We start from the raw sequence: 19,966 nt of genomic DNA on the forward strand, positions 1-19,966 counted from the left end.
TGTTGAAGAGCAGACGTAACTGTGGATGACAAAGCCTGGACTGTACGGTGTGGCCCACCCACATCAGAGTGTATGCCCTCCATGTAGGCAACCACCTAGCCTAATTTCTTGTCATGGTCACTGAAGGCATTAAGCAGGGCGGTCTGGCCCACACAAAGCTGGCGCAGGAGCTCTACAGACTCAGCACTGAGGGCAGCAGGGGGGACAGGTGCAGGCCCAGGGGTGCCAGATGTGAATGTAACTCGTCCCCTCTTACTGACACGGACATGGGCAGCACCAGATGAAGTGGATGGGAGGCTGGGCACTGGGCGCTGCTTGGTAGATGATGTTGCAGACTCCCCATCCCCTGTGCCTGCTAACATGGATGCATCACCCCTGGCATCAGATGATGTAGTACTCTGTGTCTCAGCCACAGTTTCCTCCTGCATACTACGGTCCCCCTCAGATGCGCTGGTGAGCTCTGTGTCAGTGGCCTCCGGTGCAGCTGCGGTACTACTCTCGCCACCACTGGTTTCCAGCTCCCGTTCCTCCGTGTCCACTGGCGATTCTGCATGAGAGACAGATGCAGGGTTGTGTTAGTGTCATCATCAGGACAAAGCAATCTAATCAATGCAGTACAGGAGATGCCCAAATCAACGTGGTGACACCACACCCTGCAATCACATGCAGCAACACACTACATAGACCACAACAGTGCCTGTAACCCTGAATACCTGCCATGACTGAGCCATGTTGAGGCCACACAGCACAACACCCTGCCCGTGGATGAAGTGTACCAGACACACAACTTGCCCTGCCCAAACCTAGGGACATGATGTGGGGACAACACTCATTGCCACTGACAGACCTTCAAGGAACACGAGGGGACAACACACACACCTATTAGGACATGACAGTCCACAATGCCAAGTAGGCCATACCAAGCACCATGTGGTACTCCGGGGCACCTTGTTGTCAGATGTGTGGGCCTCACCGATCATGGTGCATGCAAAGTAGGCATACATGGAGTCACACTCAGATAGTGGAACCTGCTGTTCACCCCCTTATAGTTTCCCCACACTATCCTAATGCTGATGACCATGTAAATCCTAACACATCTGGCTATGAGAAAGCTCAGCAGGGAAGATCAGCTTTGTAAGGCCAGTTTGGCCCAATGCCTGACACTAGCACACATCCCAGCAGCCACTCACATGACACAGCACAGCACCACCCCACGAACATCACATGGGCCAACGCTGCCACAGGCCAGTACACATGCATCCGCTCCCAGCAAAAGTCACCCTCCCCAAATACTCTCCCCTGCCTTGCTGGCAATGCTCCTTCAGACGTACATCCAGCTCCGGATGAGTCACTGTCAATATGCGGACCATCAGTGGTGTTATGTTGCGCCGTGCCAAATGCGCAGTGCGCGGTAGCAGCCCCAATGTCATCTCTGCCACGTTCTTTGCCAGCCGGCTGATGTCGTCCCACCTCTTGTATTATAAAGAACAAAGGTCCTAGTTGTGGTTTGGATAAACATGCAAATGATTTATAGACTAGAATCCGTACTATAAATTCAATTCCTATGCCCCGCCGGGTAAGGAATATTTATTAGATCAGGAATATAGTGACCCTAGAGGGGTCATACTCACACATTAGATGGGGCACCATCCTGTACCTATCCAAGGAGGAGGAAACATAAATTGAGGAAAGAATGGAAATTAGAGAAAAGAATATCAGGCAAGAAAGTTGGAGCCAATTGCTGCTTGCAGAAGGTTACATAATATGGCAAGCTTTCACAAACAGTATCTACAATTAAGTGAACACAATGGTACTATTGCAGAACTGTTTAACGGTTGACGTTTCGATCCCCTGGCTCCTAATAAACCGGGATCATCATCAGGACTATTAGATTAATTGCCTGCTTGTGAAATTGAGCCTGACCGCGTTGGAGATAAGGAGTCGGTCTGGCAAGGACAGCGATTCCTTGCTATCAGGGGTTGGTGAGTCGAGGTCTCTAACCACATGCAGGGGGACCTCCGGCAGATTGCAGTGACCTTGCAAGAGTGAGCTCTTCCAATTGTGGTGCGACAGTACAGCCGTACTCTCAGAACGTCTCTTGTGTTGCGGGGATGGTTTCTAGGAACGTCGACCGTTAAACAGTTCTGCAATAGTACCATTATGTTCACTTAATTGTAGATACTGTGTGGGAAAGCTTGCCATATTATGTAACCTTCTGCAAGCAGCAATTGGCTCCAACGTTCTTGCCTGATATTCTTTTCTCTAATTTCCATTCTTTCCTCAATTTATGTTTCCTCCTCCTTGGATAGGTACAGTATTGTGCCCCATCTAATGTGTGTGTATGACCCCTCTAGGGTCACTATATTCCTGATCTAATAAATATTCCTTACCCGGCTGGGCATAGGATTTGAATTTATAGTATGGATTCTAGTCTATAAATCCTTTGCATGTTTATCCAAACCACAACCTTTGCTCTTTATAATAATTGACTTCCCATGGTCCTAGTATATCCATTGGGTCCCCTTGTTTGTATAAAGAAGTCCCACCTCTTGTGGCAGTGGGTGCGTTGTCGGTTGGATACCCCCAGGGCTTGCACCTTTGCTGCAATGGCCCTCCACACGGCCTTACGCTGGTGTACCTTGAGCTGCAGGTATGGGAGAAAAGAAGGGTAAACGACCAGTGATACAGTGTCATGTACCAACATCTATCATTACAGTAGCAAGACACAGACTCATGACCTATTGTAATCTCATCCCATCCCAAACTGCAGGACACCTCACAAGGGCACTCTGCATGGGACAAACAGATGTCATTGCATGCATACATGAGGGCGTAGAGGGTCCCTGATTATCTCACACACATGCAGGATAACTGCACTGAACGCCCTCAGTGGCTTCCAGACATCACCAGTACCATGCATGTCTGCCCACTACATACATCACATATCTACCTGTGTCTGTGTCTAGAAGTACTGTGTGCATGACTGGGCAGCATTCAAGGAGCTTGTCCTGTGAACATATGTGTTTGTAATATGTATGTCCTCGGGGCACATGGACTCACCAACTAAATAGCGATCTACAGAAGTGTGTTCGTGTGCAATTACACAGGGTTGAGATGGTGCATATCTTCTTTTCAGTGTGAATGAACAGGAGCAAGGACCATGTAAGTTCGGTGATGTGTTCTCATTTGGGTGGGTGGGCACTGGGCCTAGTCTCTGGGTTCACACTGAGTCGGGCAACAGGGGCACACAGAAACAATCACCCGAGCAATTACTGTCCTGGCACCTACATGCCCAACATCTTGTAGCTCTGTATGGCTCACAATGTAACACACTCCACTCACACATACAACTGAAGGCAGGGGAAACAGTGACATTGGGACACACACACTCCCTCGCCCTGGAGACAGCTTGTTTGTCAGTATATGACACAACCCCATACCCACAGGCATATACTGCAGCAGCACAACTACATGTCTGACACCCCCCCTTCCCTACAGCTCCCTTCATGATGGCTTACCACTACATTGGGGTCACCATACAGCCTTGGGTACTGTGCCAGCACCTCGTCCACTAGGACCTCCAGCTCCTCGCTTGTGAATGGACTGGCACAGATCTTTTCTGTCCTTGCCATCCCTGTGGACATGGAACACCTGTGATTGAAGTGAGTGGTGAGGGGTCCCAGGCAGCAGGCACTTGAGGCAGCAGCAGGAGAGGGTCCCAGGCAGCAGGCACTTGAGGCAGCAGCAGGAGAGGGTCCCAGGAGAAAGGCAGGAACTTGAGGCAGTAGCAGGAAAGGGTCCCAGGCAGCAGGCTCTGTGAGCAGTGGAAATGTGAGGCTCACTCCCACGGATTTATAGCCCCATGGGGTCGTTTGTAAGGTGCAAAGCTGCAACAATTGGTTGTCCAGGTCTGCCTCATTCAGTTCAGTTCAAATTGCTTTATTCGATTTTTTGTTTAAAACCATATAAGCATACAGTTTAAAAATACAATCATAATGTAAAAACAACATACATTTTTAAAAAGGAACATATTATCTATAGATTAAACAGAAATTGCTACCCCTGTGAATGTAATTATCTAAATAGAATACATGGTATACACCAGCCTAATATTGACGGTTCTTATGTGGCATGAAAGGGTTGAATTGAGCAAAGTTGCTATGCTTAAAACTGCTTTGCGGGAAAACAAATCGATTGAAGGGAGGGATACTACTCTCATCGTTAGGTGAGCAAAATCTATAACCCATCTCAGTGTTAATACCAAAAGTTTGTTTCCGGAAGGGGGTATATGATTCACTCGGATAAAAATCGTGTAGGTCCCAAGTTGTTATGGGGCCATCACCTTCTTGGGGCTGCCAAGACTGGAGATAGGGAACTACATGTCTGCTCCTAAATCTAATTAGAACCAAGTCGCCGCAAATATCTTTTGGAAGGGGACCCAACCAACCCACTCTCCTCACACTGACTATCCTGCCATCCAGGTTATGGGGTAAGGGTCTATTTTTTGATAGCCAAAAAGTGACTTTGTTTAGCAGGTCAGAGGTTCTCTCAGGTTTTCCATGTTTCAGTGGAGGGACCCCCGAGAGGATGGACACAAATGGAGCGGCCTCTGGGGGAAGATTAATTTGAGGCATCTTAATACATTTTGATCTGGGCTTGGTATTACAATCTATGTCAGGTATGGGTGCTGCCTTGGGGACAGATGGGCGCACAGTAATAGGGAATGTTGATTGTGTTGGGGGAGCTATGTTTTGCATAGTCTGTTTGGACAAATTGGGAAGACCAGCATGAGGCGAACAATTAGATGTTACATTGTGGGGGCATTGAGCCAGGTTGAGTTTAATAGTTTCTTCGATCCCCGTCAGTCTATCCCCCAGGATATTAATTTTTTCAATCAGGGGGTGGATAATAGTTTTGATCAGTTGTTCGATCATGGTCAGTAAAGCCAATTGGGAAGAGGATGCTGAATCATCTAGTTTTTTACCCGTCTCTGGAGTTAACAGAGCAGTGATAACAGGCAGGTTTATATCTGGGGATGCATTCTGTAATTTTGAGGTTTTGGTTTTGGCCCCACTATCTCCGACCCCGTCGTGTTTCGTTTTAGCAGATGTGACCCTAACGGGAGTTGTGCAGAGGGCATTAGGTTTTGTGGGTGTAGGTAGAGGCCCCTGTAGACTAACGCTGCAGGCTAGCGGACTAGTGTTTGTTACCGGATGGGGTGATGTAACAAAGGTGTACCTAATATTACACATAGTGTTTAATTCGTCTAGCCAGGAGGGATTAGACGCTGTATTGGATGTTTTGGAAGGGGGTTCCATACTAGTACGGGTATGTTTAGGCTGAGCTGTAACAACTGTACTGTATGTTCGTTGGTGCCGAATTGTCAATGGCGTGCCCCTCTTATGTCTTAAGAGAATGGTTCATGCAGCAGGATATATTTTGAAACGACTCCCTTACGGGTCTAGATAACGGTTTCTAGGCAGATGGAATAGTCAATCAGTGGTTTTACCTCCTCCAGGCAAACCAAGGGGGGTGGCCCGTCCCGGCCTCCTCTGGCCTCTGAGGGCCACAGAGGGCCCGCCCTTTGCCCGGGCTTAGCCCGCGCGCGGTCCCGCGACGCGGGGGCTCGCGCTGGCCTTAAGCGCACCTCCGGGGGTGGGTCAGGAAACAGGATGCGCGCCTTCCTGGGCGCAAGGGGTGCAGGGAATTGTAGTTCCCGATCTATGTTATGTTATGTTATGTTATGTTACTTGTTTTGTAGAGCGCAACAGCTGCCCCAGCAACGGGGCGTCCCGGCGCTAGAACCGTAACACAATCTACTGGATACGAAAAGAGGGACCTACGGGGCGGGAAATAGATGGGTTTTGATCGCTCTTCGGAAGGCTAGCAAATCATCCATGCAGCGGATGTGGAGAGGGAGGGAGTTCCACAGCTTGGCCCCCAGGAGCTTGAAGGAGCGACCTCCGATGCGACAAAATTTCGTCTGGGGTATCAGAGCTAGATGTTGCCCCAAAGACCGGAGGTTCCGTTTGGGTTTATAGGGGGTCATCAGAGGACGGAGAAGCTCTGGGCCTTCATTCTTCAGGATCTTAAAGGCAAATAAGAGGGCCTTGAACTGTATACGGACTTCTATGGGCAGCCAGTGAAGTCTGTACATAGTCGCTCTTACTGAGCATCTTCTTGGAAGGCCTACTATCGCTCTAGCTGCCGAGTTCTGGATTCGTTGGAATCTTTTTATCTCAGCTTTATTGGCTCCAAGCAACAGGACGCTCGCATAGTCCAGTCTTGACAGGATAGTAGACTGTACTATGAGTTGTCGTGTCTTGGAGTCGAAATAGCCTAGGATGGGGTATAGGCTTCTCAGTAGTCCAATGCAGGTTGCGGCGACTTTTTTAGTGTGCGATTGGAAGCTCAGGGTCGAGTCCAGCCACACCCCTAGATTTTTTACTAAGTTTTTTGGAGGGGGTGCTGGGCCCAGGGACTGAGGCCACCATGAATCGTTCCAGTTGTTGCTGTTTTTCCCCATTATTAAAACCTCGGTTTTGCCACCGTTCAGTTGGAGGCAATTTGCTGTCATCCATTTGGCGACGGCAGACAGTCCATCCCTGAAGTTGGTGGCCTCCGGGGAGGGGGCCTCACTAAGGCTGATGACTAGCTGAGTGTCGTCAGCATACGACACCATTGTGAGGCCCCATCTCTTAGCAACCTCCGCCAAAGGTTGCATATATAGATTAAACAGGGAGGGACTGAGAGCTGAGCCCTGTGGGACCCCTTGTCCTATGTCTTGGGGTTTGGAGATAAACGGGGGGGCAGATACCCTGAATGATCTGCTGGTTAGGAAAGACCGAAACCATTGGAGCGCTGAGTCCACGATTCCTATATCTTCCAGGCGTTGTAGTAGGATGGCATGGGACACCGTGTCAAAGGCCGCGCTAAGGTCAAGCAGTATCAGCGCGGCACTTTTACCGGTGTCCATGATTTCCCGCAGACTCTCAGTGGAGGTGAGGAGCGCGGATTCTGTACTATGGCCCGGCCTGAAGCCATGTTGGGAGGGGTCCAGGATGTTATTTTCCGCCATATACTCACTGAGTATTTTATTCGCGTGGGCTTCTGCTAATTTAGCGACCCAAGGTAGCAGTGAGACAGGCCGGTAATTCTCTGGTTTGGCGGGGTCTAGGGAGGGTTTTTTTATAATCGGGGTTACCCAGGCCTGTTTCCAGCAGATGGGTACCGTGGCCGTAGCAAATGATAGATTCAGAATCGCGGTAAGGGGTGGGAGGAAGAATTCCAAGGCTCCTAGAAAGTGACTAGGTCTCATTGGGTCTGTGGGTGCACCCGACTTCACCTTCCTACAGAGTTTGGCAAGTTCATCGCTGGAGATGGCGGGTAGGCAGGTGAGCCTTGCATCTCCGAAGGTAGCGTTAGGAGAGTCGACGTCTCCTGGGATGTCCTGGGTGAAGGTGTTGTAAATTTTCTTCACCTTGTCTGTGAAGAAGGTAGCTAGATCTTCACATTGTTGCGTGGAGGTGATATGAGTGGCCGGTTTGGCTCCGTTCTGTATTTTTTGCACTATTTGATCGGGAAACAGCAGTCAGCAAGGTCCGGTGGCGAGAAGGGAGCAGCGCTCGGGCTGCAACACACAGCAATCCCCCAGGTGACCTCCCAGGTCAGGAAATGTGACAGATCCCCCGCTCCCCCGGGGCTCGCGCTGGCCTTAAGCGCACCTCCGGGGGCGGGTCAGGAAACAGGATGCGCGCCTTCCTGGGCGCAAGGGGTGCAGGGAATTGTAGTTCCCGATCTACCGCCTCGCCGCGGTGATTGGGATACAGGAGTCAGCAAGGTCCGGTGGCGAGAAGGGAGCAGCGCTCGGGCTGCAACACACAGCAATCCCCCAGGTGACCTCCCAGGTCAGGAAATGTGCCAGGTCCCCCGCTCCCTCGGGGCTCGCGCTGGCCTTAAGCGCACCTCCGGGGGCGGGTCAGGAAACAGGATGCACGCCTTCCTGGGCGCAAGGGGTGCAGGGAATTGTAGTTCCCGATCTACCGCCTCGCCGCGGTGATCGGGAAACAGCAGTCAGCAAGGTCCGGTGGCGAGAAGGGAGCAGCGCTCGGGCTGCAACACACAGCAATCCCCCAGGTGACCTCCCAGGTCAGGAAATGTGCCAGGTCCCCCGCCTCATTCAAAAGCATCCAATGACCGCCTCCATGGTGGCGGAGCACGTCCTCCGTGATTTTCAAAACTGCATCATGCCACCGCAATCATCGCTCCCATTGGCTGTAGGCAATGCTCCATGGCGGTGAAGCAACGCAGGGGCCTGGGGTGCGCTACCGCGATGGTGCATCTTTCAAAGGCATCTAATGACCGCCAACGCAGTGGCGGAGCATGCCTTCCGCGAGTTTCAAAAGTACATCATGCCACCGCAATCATCGCTCACATTGGCTGTAGGCATTGCCCCATGGCGGTGTCACACCGCCGTGACCAGGCGGTAACTACTGTGATTTGGGTGGCGGAGCATGCCCACCGCCATGTGGGCATGTCTCCATGCCAATGGCTACTGCACTTGTGAAGGGGGTGGTGCTGGTATCACACCTCCGTGGCCAGGCGGTAACTACAGCGATTTGGGTGGCGGAGCATACCCACCGTCATCTACCCATGTCTCCATGCCAATGGCTACCGCACTTGTGAAGGGGGTGGTGCTGGTGTCACACCTCTGTGGCTAGGCGGTAACTACCGCGATTTGGGTGGCAGAGCATGCCCACCGCCATCTACCCATGTTTCCATGCCAATGGCTACCACACTTGTGAAGGGGCTGGTGCTGGTGTCCCACCGCTGTGGCCAGGCCGTAGCTACCGCGATTTGGGGCACATGCAATGGCAATGTTCATCATGAACACTGCATCAGTACACAGCAGCAACATGGTTAAGGGCACATCATTGTGCACACAATGCAATTATTCCATATAATCCACAGGTGGAAACACGTTATGTGTGACACACATTGGTCTGTGGTCCCTGCCATGTCACTTATGCATTTGATGGTTGATGATGCTTGACAGTGTTAATCAGCACATCCCAACCAGGGTCGAAACGTCGACGTTCTATGTTATATACCAGTTCACACAAAGTACAACTGAACAAAAGGCACAATTGAAATCTCCTTGTGACTATTGTGCTTCGCATTGGATATTCTGAAAAAGTTTTTTGTCACATTCAAACACTTAGGGCTAGATGTAGGTACATTGGATATACCGATTCTAAAATACTGAATTTTACTGAATTTTACTGATTCAGTATTTTAGAATCGGTAAATCCTATATAGGTAAAAAATCGGTATTTATCGATTCAGCATTTACCGATTCGGTATTTGCCATTGATTCCTATGGGCCTGGAGGCCCATAGGAATCAATGTCAGTTACCGAATCGGTAATTACCAATTCGGTAAAATTGGGAAAAAGTCAAGGGTGGCAGGGTGTCACTTTGACACCCTGTTGCACCCCTGATTAGTGTTGGTGTGCACATGTGGCATACATACATGCCCTAAGGGCATGTATGTCTGTCACATGGCACAGGTATAAATGCACATTCATGCATTTACATAGGAACTAATAGTTGGTGGTAAATAACGAATTCTTAAAGCCCAGAAGCACTCTTTTAAGTGCTTCCTACATCTTATTTACCGATTCGGTAAATTCCGAATCGGTAAAAGTTGATTCGGTAAATACCGAATCGGAATTTACAAAATCGGTAAAAAAGCCTCCTACATAGGAAAAGGCTTTTACCGGTCGTTAACGGCCGATTTCAGTCATTACCGATCGGTTAAAGCCTACCTACATCTGGCCCTTAGTCACTAGTCACGACCTACACACCTTGTATAATCACAACCTATGTTTTGTATGTATTGGACAGCATATCTGATTCATTGCAGATACCGAAAGTTTTGAAAAAAGTGGAAAATAATTTGAAAAATTGAATAACTAAAGACTTATTTATACTTTTCTTTATGGTCAGTGTACAAACATTTCAAAGAAAGATTGCAAATATCTCCCATGGAATATTATGAGAACACTTATGTGCTAACTTATGTGTTATTTGAAGCGTCATTTCCGACAGAACCATTGTTTTTGTTTTATTACCCGCCTAGGTTCTGAGGTTTACAGGGTTACCCCATTACACTTAATGGCTTGACAGTGTTAAGCTGCTGTCAATGATGTGTAACCAATCAATGTGTTGTGGGTCAGTGCTGACCTTGGCAAGGCTTGTCTCACTGTATGGTGTTGTTGCTTACTTGTGCTTTCATATCAGCTCATGCAAACAGGTGAGAGTTTTCCAGCTACTCTGATCATTCGGTTGTGGATGTGTGCCAAGTTCACATGATGCATTGAGGTGTGACAGGTACAGCAGATGGGTATGAGACAGTCATGGTCATTTTACACACATTGGTGGATGGTACGGTATGAGGCGTGCACATGGGAAATGTGGGGTTCAGTATGTGTGCATTCACATTGACCTATGTGTTGTTTGCGGCACTTGTGTATTGTAAATGGAGAGGTGTGCCCTCTGTGTGTCTCAAAAGTCTACCCATGTAACCTGGTGTGCCACGCATCTCTCATGGCAGTGTTTGTTTTTCCGTCACATCCTTAACGGGATGTGCTGTGGCCATCTCATGATGGTTGTCATTGGCATGTGTCCATTTACATCTCAACTAGGAGGAGGCCTAATCTCATACGTCACCTGACAGTGCTGGAGGACATGGAGGATATAGCAATCATTCGAAAATTCTGCCTCGACAGACCGACCCTGAAGACCCTTAGTGATCTGTTGGAGCCCCACCTGCAGCCTCGTCACCACTACCCAACAGCATTCACACCCACATACAAAATGATGGCAGCCCTCCACTTTTTTGCAAATGGTTCCTTCCAGGAGACCGTGGCCAGCGCTGCAGGGATGTCGCAACCCATGTTCAGCCTGGTCCTGAGGGATGTTCTTGCAGCCATGATGATATATAAGGATCGATATATACATTTCCCCAGGGGAGCTGAATTGGCCGGTGTGAAGGGTGACGTCTATCCCTTTGGGCACATCCCCCATGTTGTTGGTGCCATCGATTGCACCCATGTCGGTCTGGTGCCACCACATGGGAGTGAGCAAATTTTTAGAAATCGTAAACATTATCATTCAATCAATGTGCAGGTGGTGTGCCTTGCGGACATGACCATCTCACATGTGTGTGCGAGATTCCCCAAGTCAGCCCATGACTCGTACATCCTATGGAACAGCATAGTGCCCCGAATGATGGCAAATCTGCTGTCGGTGAGTATGCCTAGTGATATGGCATGCTGTGTGTGTGACCTGCTGCCCTCTGCCTGTGCAACATTGCAATGTGTGTTTGTCATTCCTAGGTGACTCTGCATATCCCAGCCATCCATGGCTGCTGAGCCCACTACGGAATCCCAGGACCTGGGCTGACATCAGGTACAATGAGGCCCATGGCAGGACCCGACGTGTCATTGAGCAGACTTTTGGCATGCTCAAGTCAAGATTCCACTGCCTTGACAGGACTGGAGGTGCACTGTCTTACTCGCCTGGGAAGGTCTGTAAGATCATTGTGGCATGCTGTATGTTCCACAACATGGCCATTCACAAGGGGATTCCCCTGCTCCTGGATGATGGTGAGGACCCAAGGCCACTGCCTGTTCAGGGTCCTGAGTCCAGTGATGAGGACAGTGGAGAGGAGGAAGGAGTTGACATGTGTCAACAGCTCATCACCCGCTACTTCACTTCAAGGAGGGTGATGAGGTACAACTTGTACATTGTCTGTTATGATTGCTGTTGTTGTGAAGGGCTATGTGCGGATGGTACAGACAGGCATATGTTGAGTCACCTGTGTGTGGAAATGTGGCAGTGACATTTCACATGTGAACGTATACAGAACTCTGTTGACACTTGTTGCACATTGTGTTGTCTGCCTGTAGACTTATGCGGATGTTTGGTGTAGTGTTATGTCTGTGATGCCACACTAACGCCAGTGACTGTTGTTCTGTTGTGTCTCCCTAGGTGCCTCAAAATTATCCAGACCTACATACTGTACATCTTTTGGATACATGATGGACATTTTCAACACTGTAAATATTGCAGTAAAGGCAAAGCAGCACAAATTGAAGTGTGTAAGGTATTTTATTTACAAAGTTGACATGTGAGGGGTGTGGTCATATTTACATGAAGGTGGTGATGGAGCAGTGAGTTGACAGTAATGGTAAATGAGATGCAAGAGTAAACACCACATGGATGTGGTAACCCAGTCCAACAGACAGTTGCCATTCACAAGGCAGTGTGGGGAAAGACAGTCCAAACAGTCAATGCTGTGGGGAAGAGGGTTGCCATCAGGGTTGGCTCCGTGACTGGCGTGTGGCAGGTGCTTTGCCTCGAGAGACTCCCAGGCTCTTCTTTGGATGCCCCCTTGATCGCTTTGGCGGGGGTGGGCCTGCTGCATGGCCAGCTGCATTCTAAGGACTCACCCCTCTCTGTGGCCGCAGGGAAGGATGGTGCACTGTCATCCTGCAGCACCACAGAGGGGGGCGGTGGTGTTGTTTTGGACCCAGGCCTGTCCCTCAGTAACGCCACTTGCTGGGCCATGAGGTCCACCATTTTTCCAATGCATGTGTTGATGGGCCTCATCAGCAGGATGAGCTCACGTAATAGTTCGTCAGACCAGCCACTTTGTCCCTGGACCTGTTCATATGCCCCGATGACTCTAGTGAAGTGGTCCTGGGATGGTGTGCCAACCTCCTGAGGTCTGGGGGTGACCCTGGCCCTCCCACCTGCCCTGCTGCCATGGAGCTGTTTCCTCGCCACTGTGGATCCCCGCACACTCTCCCTGCCCTCCACAGTTGTTGGTGTGGCCTGGTCATCCCTTGGGACATGGAGGGGGCTGCAGGTGGTACTGGTGATTGTGGTGGTGGTGGAGGTGGCAGCGGTGGAGGCACAGGCCGTGACTACAGGGGTATGCTGTGCTGTTGTTGTTGCAGCAGACGTGGTAGTGGGGAGGATGGGTGCCTGGGACCTGTTGGGCCCTGGCACAACAGATTGGCCGGCCTGGAGCTCCTCGTCCAAACTATCCTGGGAGTCAACATCCGAGAGTCCATGTACCGGGGGTGGAGACTGGCTCTGTTGGTCGTTGTTGTCCTCAGCAGTGAGTTCTTCATCACCTGTGGATTAGATGCAAGTATTCTGTTAGCTGCGTGTCATCGACTGTCTGTACACTACACAATTGAGAGATCTTCACTATTATTATTAAGTGCAATACTGGGCGTAATTACATGGTGCAGAGGAACATCAATTACTCATACATGTCAGGCATCAATGCATTGCATGCAATTGGTGCTGTGTGTAGTGATGCAGGTCTCCCACCCACAAGCAGCCAGCCCAGTGAAGATGGTTTGTTTGGTGAACAGTGCAATGGCTGACACATGCTCCTGGGTGGGGGAGGGCTCTATCCTGCTCAGGTGTGGGACAGGGGGCATGGTGGGAGTCATGGTACAGGCCTCCCATCCCCAAACAAGCCTCACAAGCAAGATGGGTACCTACCTGTTAGGTGAAGGTGAACAATGCAATGGCTGACACATGCTCCTGGGTTGGGGAGGGTTCTATCCTGCTCAGGTGTGGGACAGGGGACATGGTGAGAGTAGGAGTGCAGGCCTCCCTCCCCAAACACCCTCACAGTGAAGATGGCTACATATTTACGTTTGTTTGGTGAACAGTGCAATGGCTTACACATGCTCCTGGGTGGGGGAGGGCTCTATCCTGCTCAGGCATGGGAGAGGGGGCATGGTGAGAGTTGTGGTACATGCCTCCCACCCCAAACAAGTCTCCCAAGGAAGATGGCTATCTACCTGTTAGGTGAGGGTGAACAATGCAATGGCTGACACATGCTCCTGGGTGGAGGAGGGCTCTATCCTGCTCAGGTGTAGGACAGGGGCCATGGTGGGAGTCGTGGTACAGGCCTCCCACCCCCAAACAAGCCTCCCAAGCAAGATGCCTACCTACCTGTTAGGTGAGGATGAACAATGCAATGGCTGACACATGCTCCTGGGTGGGGGAGGGCTCTATCCTGCTCAGGTGTGGGACAGGGGGCATCGTGAGAGTCGTGGTACAGGCCTCCCACCCCAAACAAGCCTCCAAAGCAAGATGGCTAGCTACCTGTTAGGTGAGTGTGAACAATGCAATGGTGTTTGGGTTGTGCAAGGAAGTACTTATCAGTGGTTGCCATTTGTTTGTACTTACCAGCCTCCATTCCCCCGGATACTCCTGTGAGACTCTCAGGATGCAGTATGGCAAGCACCTTCTCCTCCCATGGTGTGAATGTTTTCTGTGGGATGGGAGGGCCACTGCCAGTCCGGTTGGCCAGCTCCCAGTTCTTGCTCCTCCTCTCTTTGACAACCCTCTTCAGATCTTGCCACTGCTTTATGATCTCCTTCTTGCATTGACCCTTTGAACTATCCTTTCCCACATTTGTGTCCTTTTGGCTAATAGTGTCTGCTGGACCAGGCTACCAAACAGTTGTGGTTCTACTCTGACTATCTCATTTACCATGGCTGTCAACTAACTCTCTGTGAATTTGGGCATTTTCTGAGCTGCCATGGTGCGTGGTGTTTGAAGTGTTTGTGGGTACAGGGGTGTGTGTGGTAGATGTGGTGTTGATGTGTGAGGTGTGTTGTGTGTTGTGTGCTGCGGGATTGTTGGTGCTGGTGTGATGGTGGTAGTGAAGGTGGTAGTGGTGGGGGTGGTGGTGGTGTGTGTGCTGTGTTCTTTTGCCTCTCCTGTCAGATCTGGTGTATGCCCTTCTCTTCTGGAGTTTTGCAAAGGATTGTGGTCAGTGAAGGGGCTGGTTTTAAACTCAGCTGTGTGGGTGTGTCCAAATGGGATGTTGCTGTCAGGTGTGTTGTGGGTGTTGTCCTGGGAATTGTATTTTTTTTTTTGGCATTCGATTTTTCATTGGCATGTGTTTTGTGTATTTGGAAGGCATGGCTACTTTGATTTGTGCAAAGTTTGGCATTGTTGCAGTGTTTTAGCATCGTCCGCCATGTTTTTCATGTACCGTACTTTGCGGTGGCTATGCTGCAGCTCTTCCGCTGTCTCTCCCATTCACTCCTGTGTGCGACCGCGGCAGTCGGAAACAGCGGATCGTACCGCGGGACCATCGGGGATATACCAATTTCCTGTGTGGTGTCTCCGCTTTGCTTGCGGCGGGTTGTAGCTTTTCCGTAGCGTTTCCGACCGGCGTGGTCGGTTTTTGGACCTCACCGTCCACGTCGGGCGGTTTTGGTCTGCCCGCTACCGCCGTGGTAACGGGCAAACCAAAACCGCCCGATGGTTTTGCTCCCAATCAAAAGTTATCACTTACTAAATGTAATAAGGTATCCACATGTTAGTCAATGGTCTTACAAATAGGCCTACCAGTAGTGAAAAATTACATTTGGAGTTTTTCACTACCTGAAATGTAAAACTTAAACCCACATGCCCTACTTTTAATATATAATGCACCCTGCCCTATGAGCCTTTAGTGCCTGCTTTAGGGGTGACATATATATTGAAAAGGAAGATTTATGTCTGGCAAAGGGTTTACTCTGCCAGGTCAGAATGGCAGTTTAGAACTGCACTACAGCTGCAGTGGCAGGCCTGAGAAATATTATGAAAGGCTACTTCAGTGGGTGGCACAATAGGTGCTGCAGGCCCACTAGTAGCATTTAATTTGCAGGCACTGAGTACATGTAGTTCCATTTACTAGGGACGTACAAGTAAATAAAAAATGGCAATTAGTTGTAAACCAGTTTTACTGTGTTTTAAGGAGAGAGCACTTTAGCACTAGTTAGCAGTGATACAGTGCACAGAGGCCTAATTCCAATAAAAACAAATCCATCAAAACAGGAGGGGGAGGCAAACAGCTTCGGGGTTACCTTGCAGAAAGGTCAAAGTAAAAAAATAGCCACTTGATGATAATTTCCTGGAGGTATATGCCCCTCTTCTTTGAATACAGGTATCAATATAGCCCTAAGCGGTCTCTTTGTTCCTCTGAGAGTATATGTCTATTGATCCTAGAATACGGTTAAGTAGGTTGATAGTCAAATCTTTTTCTTTTGCACACCCAACACTTTGCATCTTCATAAGGAGTAGTTTCTATCTAAATTTAGAGAGGACTTCAACATTTGGTTTCCCTCAATCATTTTCATAAATTTAGTTAGTGCCTTAGGGTGATAGTGTGGATTTGAAATGCCAGGTAACATAACATAACATAACATAACATAACATAACATAACATATAACATGACATGACATAACATAACATAATGATTCTCTTCCAGCTGTAGGGAGGCATGATCCATTGCTAACTGCTTTGTATGCAGGCTTCATCAAACCAGCCCACTAATGTGGGTTCCTCTTCAATGCCACACTAGTCAGTGGGTCAGGGCCCATTGCACATGACTTCTTTAGTTGGTTGACATTTGGGAAAAATGTGGTGCCCTCAAATCCAGAGTTAAAAGTATAGCTGTGGCCTAGTTATGTGATCATGTTGCATTCAATTAGGAGAATCTGGGTACTAGTATTTTACTAATCATGAACATAGTTATCCCAAGTAGCATGGTCAATGTTTGGTCCTTGAATCTTGTTTTTTTTGATCCTCATTCCCGAAGGCAACCTAATATCAAAAGCCCTTATGCTAACAATGACAATGATTTTCAACATCTATTTTCTGCAAGCCTTCCTGGCAGTTATTTTCTGGTAAATAATACAGTTTACCAGTAACTCTTGTAATGCACCTAGACCTTTTCATCCTGTGTAGGCTTGCTTGCAGTTCTCCTTAAGACCCTCAGTCTGCTTCTTTTATTCCTGTAACAACCAGGCTCATTGTTGAATAGCACCAGGTGAGAATGTACAGGTCTGGCCATATGACTATGGCCATCCCTGATGTTAGCATTCTGGCAATGTTATCCATTTTGTAGATGAACAGGTTATCATAAGCTTCAATCACCTCCTGTTGACAGAGTAAGATACTCCACTTTCTTTGCTTGACCCCTTCTCCCAGAATCAGGACTTTGAAAAAGACTAGTTTATCCTCTTTTCAGCATGTTGTATTGGAGGGCGGGTTCTGTAAGGAGGAGTCATATTGAATGATGCTCTTAGTGTTCTCTAATTTGTAGGAAATAGTCCATCACAGTACACTGTGGGCATGACAGATATCCTGTCTGCCTTATTACAAGTGCATTAGATCTTATGGCAATTATGATATGATGAGTAGGAAATCTGCCATGTTATGACGGAGTAACCCATCCACCACACTTTCAATCAGGCAATCTATTATTATTTAGGAATCTATATCATCCAGGTACTCTCCCCTGACAAAGGTGTAACCCAGGTCTCACAAAGAGGAACTCAGAGGGAAATGAAGGAGATGAGGGGTACCCTGCACTGATGAAACCAAGAATAACAATAAACCCCTCACTCCTGCCCCCTGCGAGATTCACTGCCAATTTACCTCTTCAATTACTGTAACATAGGAGAAAAACCTGCTTACATCTAGGTTCAATGTGTCACTCTTATTAGATTATACAGCGGTTGATACTGTCAAAATAGTAGAAGACACATTACCTTAAGCAACTGTTCTTTGCCAGTGGGTTAGCAGTTCCAATTGGCGGGTCTTTTCATCATTTACATACTCCTGTGCGTGCAGGGATGCTTATCACATCAAACAATCATGCAGCAGGAAAACCTGGTGTTTATATCTGCACCTGTTCCTAAAACATACTGTGTCAGGTCCTCTGCAATAGAGTGTTTCTCTCCCCTCATCAGGTCTCATGGCCACCAAACTGAAAATGTGTCAGATGGTCTGTCTTCATTTTTTATTTATACAGACCTTGTGCGCATGATTAAAATAAAAATTACATGCTCAGACCACTGTGTTAAAGACGGCAACATGGGGCCATGGCCTGGCAAGGTGGCGGAGAGGACATAGTGCTCGCCATTTCTGGCTAGCCCATCCAAAATTTTGCATAACCCTATGACACTGAGCCATGATTAGATGCCCCCGATATTGATCTCAGTGCCGATGGCAGACTGAGAGACTTCTTTTTGCGGGGTTCCTACACTGTAATGACGCCCTTCTCCGTGAGTCTGGTTGGGCCTGTAGGACATGGATGAGCCTGGATTTTTCCAGATGGAGTACTCCGGCGGCCCTTGGACTGTAGTAGACAAAGCGGGGTGCCGGGGGAGAAACAATCCGAGGTTGACGGGGAGAGTGGAACCATGAATGATTCCCTGGTGCCTAGTGGGGGCCTATCTGCCAAGCATGAGACATTTGGCAGGCGTGGGGCTGATCAGCAGCAGTGGGGACCATGTTGAGGTCTCCGTTGCAGAGAGGGCCTTGACCCACAGAAGTGTGATTGCAGCATCAGACTGCCGGTGGACCAGCCGGGCGGAGCGGATCATCTGCTGGAGAACACAGGAAGGTGAATGGGCAGCACTATGCTATGCGGCCGTCTTTGGTGCTCCTGGGCCATCCTATTGAGTACTGCTTTTTGCGGGCCATTTCTGCCTCCCCAGGTGCTGCCGGGGGCAGACGTGTGGTTCCCCTGAAAAGTGAGGTGGTGTTTGGCTGAGCCCTGGGACGCCTCCACCGAGGGAGGGGAGCCCCGAGGCCTGAGGTCTGGCCTTGGGCGGTAAGAGTGCCATTGCCTGGAGGGATTTTATGTTAAAGAGACTGCCTGGGGCAGTAATGGAGTGAGCAGTGGGGACTCCGGCTGTGGGGTGCATGGCCGTCGTTGCCCTGATGGGTTCCTTGGTGAGGCTGCCTGCTGCAAACACGCTGCAGGTCCAATTGGACAGACCAACCGGCTTCAGATCAGGGGTGGACAGGTGAACTGTTCTGAACTTAAGCCTGTCCACCCCCTGTGGTGGCACTGTAGAGAGGTGTGTGGCTCTGTGTTGGTGTCACCTTGGGCAAGGATAAGCATTCGAAGTAGCCGTCCACCAAAACTATCACTCCGTATGCCACTCTCCATCCGCCGTCAGAGTGGTTAGTTAGATAAAGGGGTGCTGACTCAAGGGCCTCTTCCCCATAGTGAGAGGAAGAACCCTCAAACGCCGAGCTCTTGGGGGCTATTAATTGATCTCGCACACTGCTGGAACTCAAGATAGAGACAGGTTCTATACATGTTGTGAACTGGCTCTGAGTAGATCTGTGGAAAGAGGCTGAAAAAGTAACGAATGCTAAGAATAACATTGAGTACCATCAGGGAGAGGTCTCCACACTAAAGCAACAGATGGCTAAAAGGACAATGGTAACAAAGGACTTGGAGGCCAAGGTGGAGGACACTGAGGGTTGCTCCAGCCCATGTGACCTCTGAGACCTAGGGTTCCCGGAATGGGTGGAAGGCTCTTAGGAGGAAAACTTTTTGGAACAATGGATCAAGCAAGGTTGAGGCCACAGAATCTATAGGAGATTTTTGTGGTGGAAAGGGCTCAGCACGCTCTGGCGCTGCCTCTGCCACCTGGGACCCTCCTTTGGTTCATTAGTGCCAAAACATTGAATTACAGTCACAGGGACTGTATCTTCGGAACTGCTAGTGAGCAGGACATCCCAAAATTTGACAATCATTCGATTGCCATTTTTCCTGATTACATGAGGAAAGTTCAGGAGCAGCTGAAGTCATTCCTGGGAGTCAAACAGAAGTTATGCACTACGAATTTACAGTACATATTGCTTTACCCCTCTAAATTGAAGGTTTTCGTTAGTGACAAGGCACACTTTTTTGAGCATTCTAAGGAGGTATGGGATTGGCCTGGAGCTGCAGGTCTGTGGTGCTTGGAGGGGCTGCTCTGTTGGATGATTTGTGAGGGGTGAGTCTCAGGACTCACATAGAGTCACAATACAGTAGGATGGCACCATGCAGGTGGCAGACGCGGATGGACCGCGG

Source organism: Lissotriton vulgaris, chromosome 7 (genome assembly GCF_964263255.1).
Source record: "Lissotriton vulgaris chromosome 7, aLisVul1.2, whole genome shotgun sequence".
NCBI classification, from domain to species: Eukaryota; Metazoa; Chordata; class Amphibia; order Caudata; family Salamandridae; genus Lissotriton; species Lissotriton vulgaris.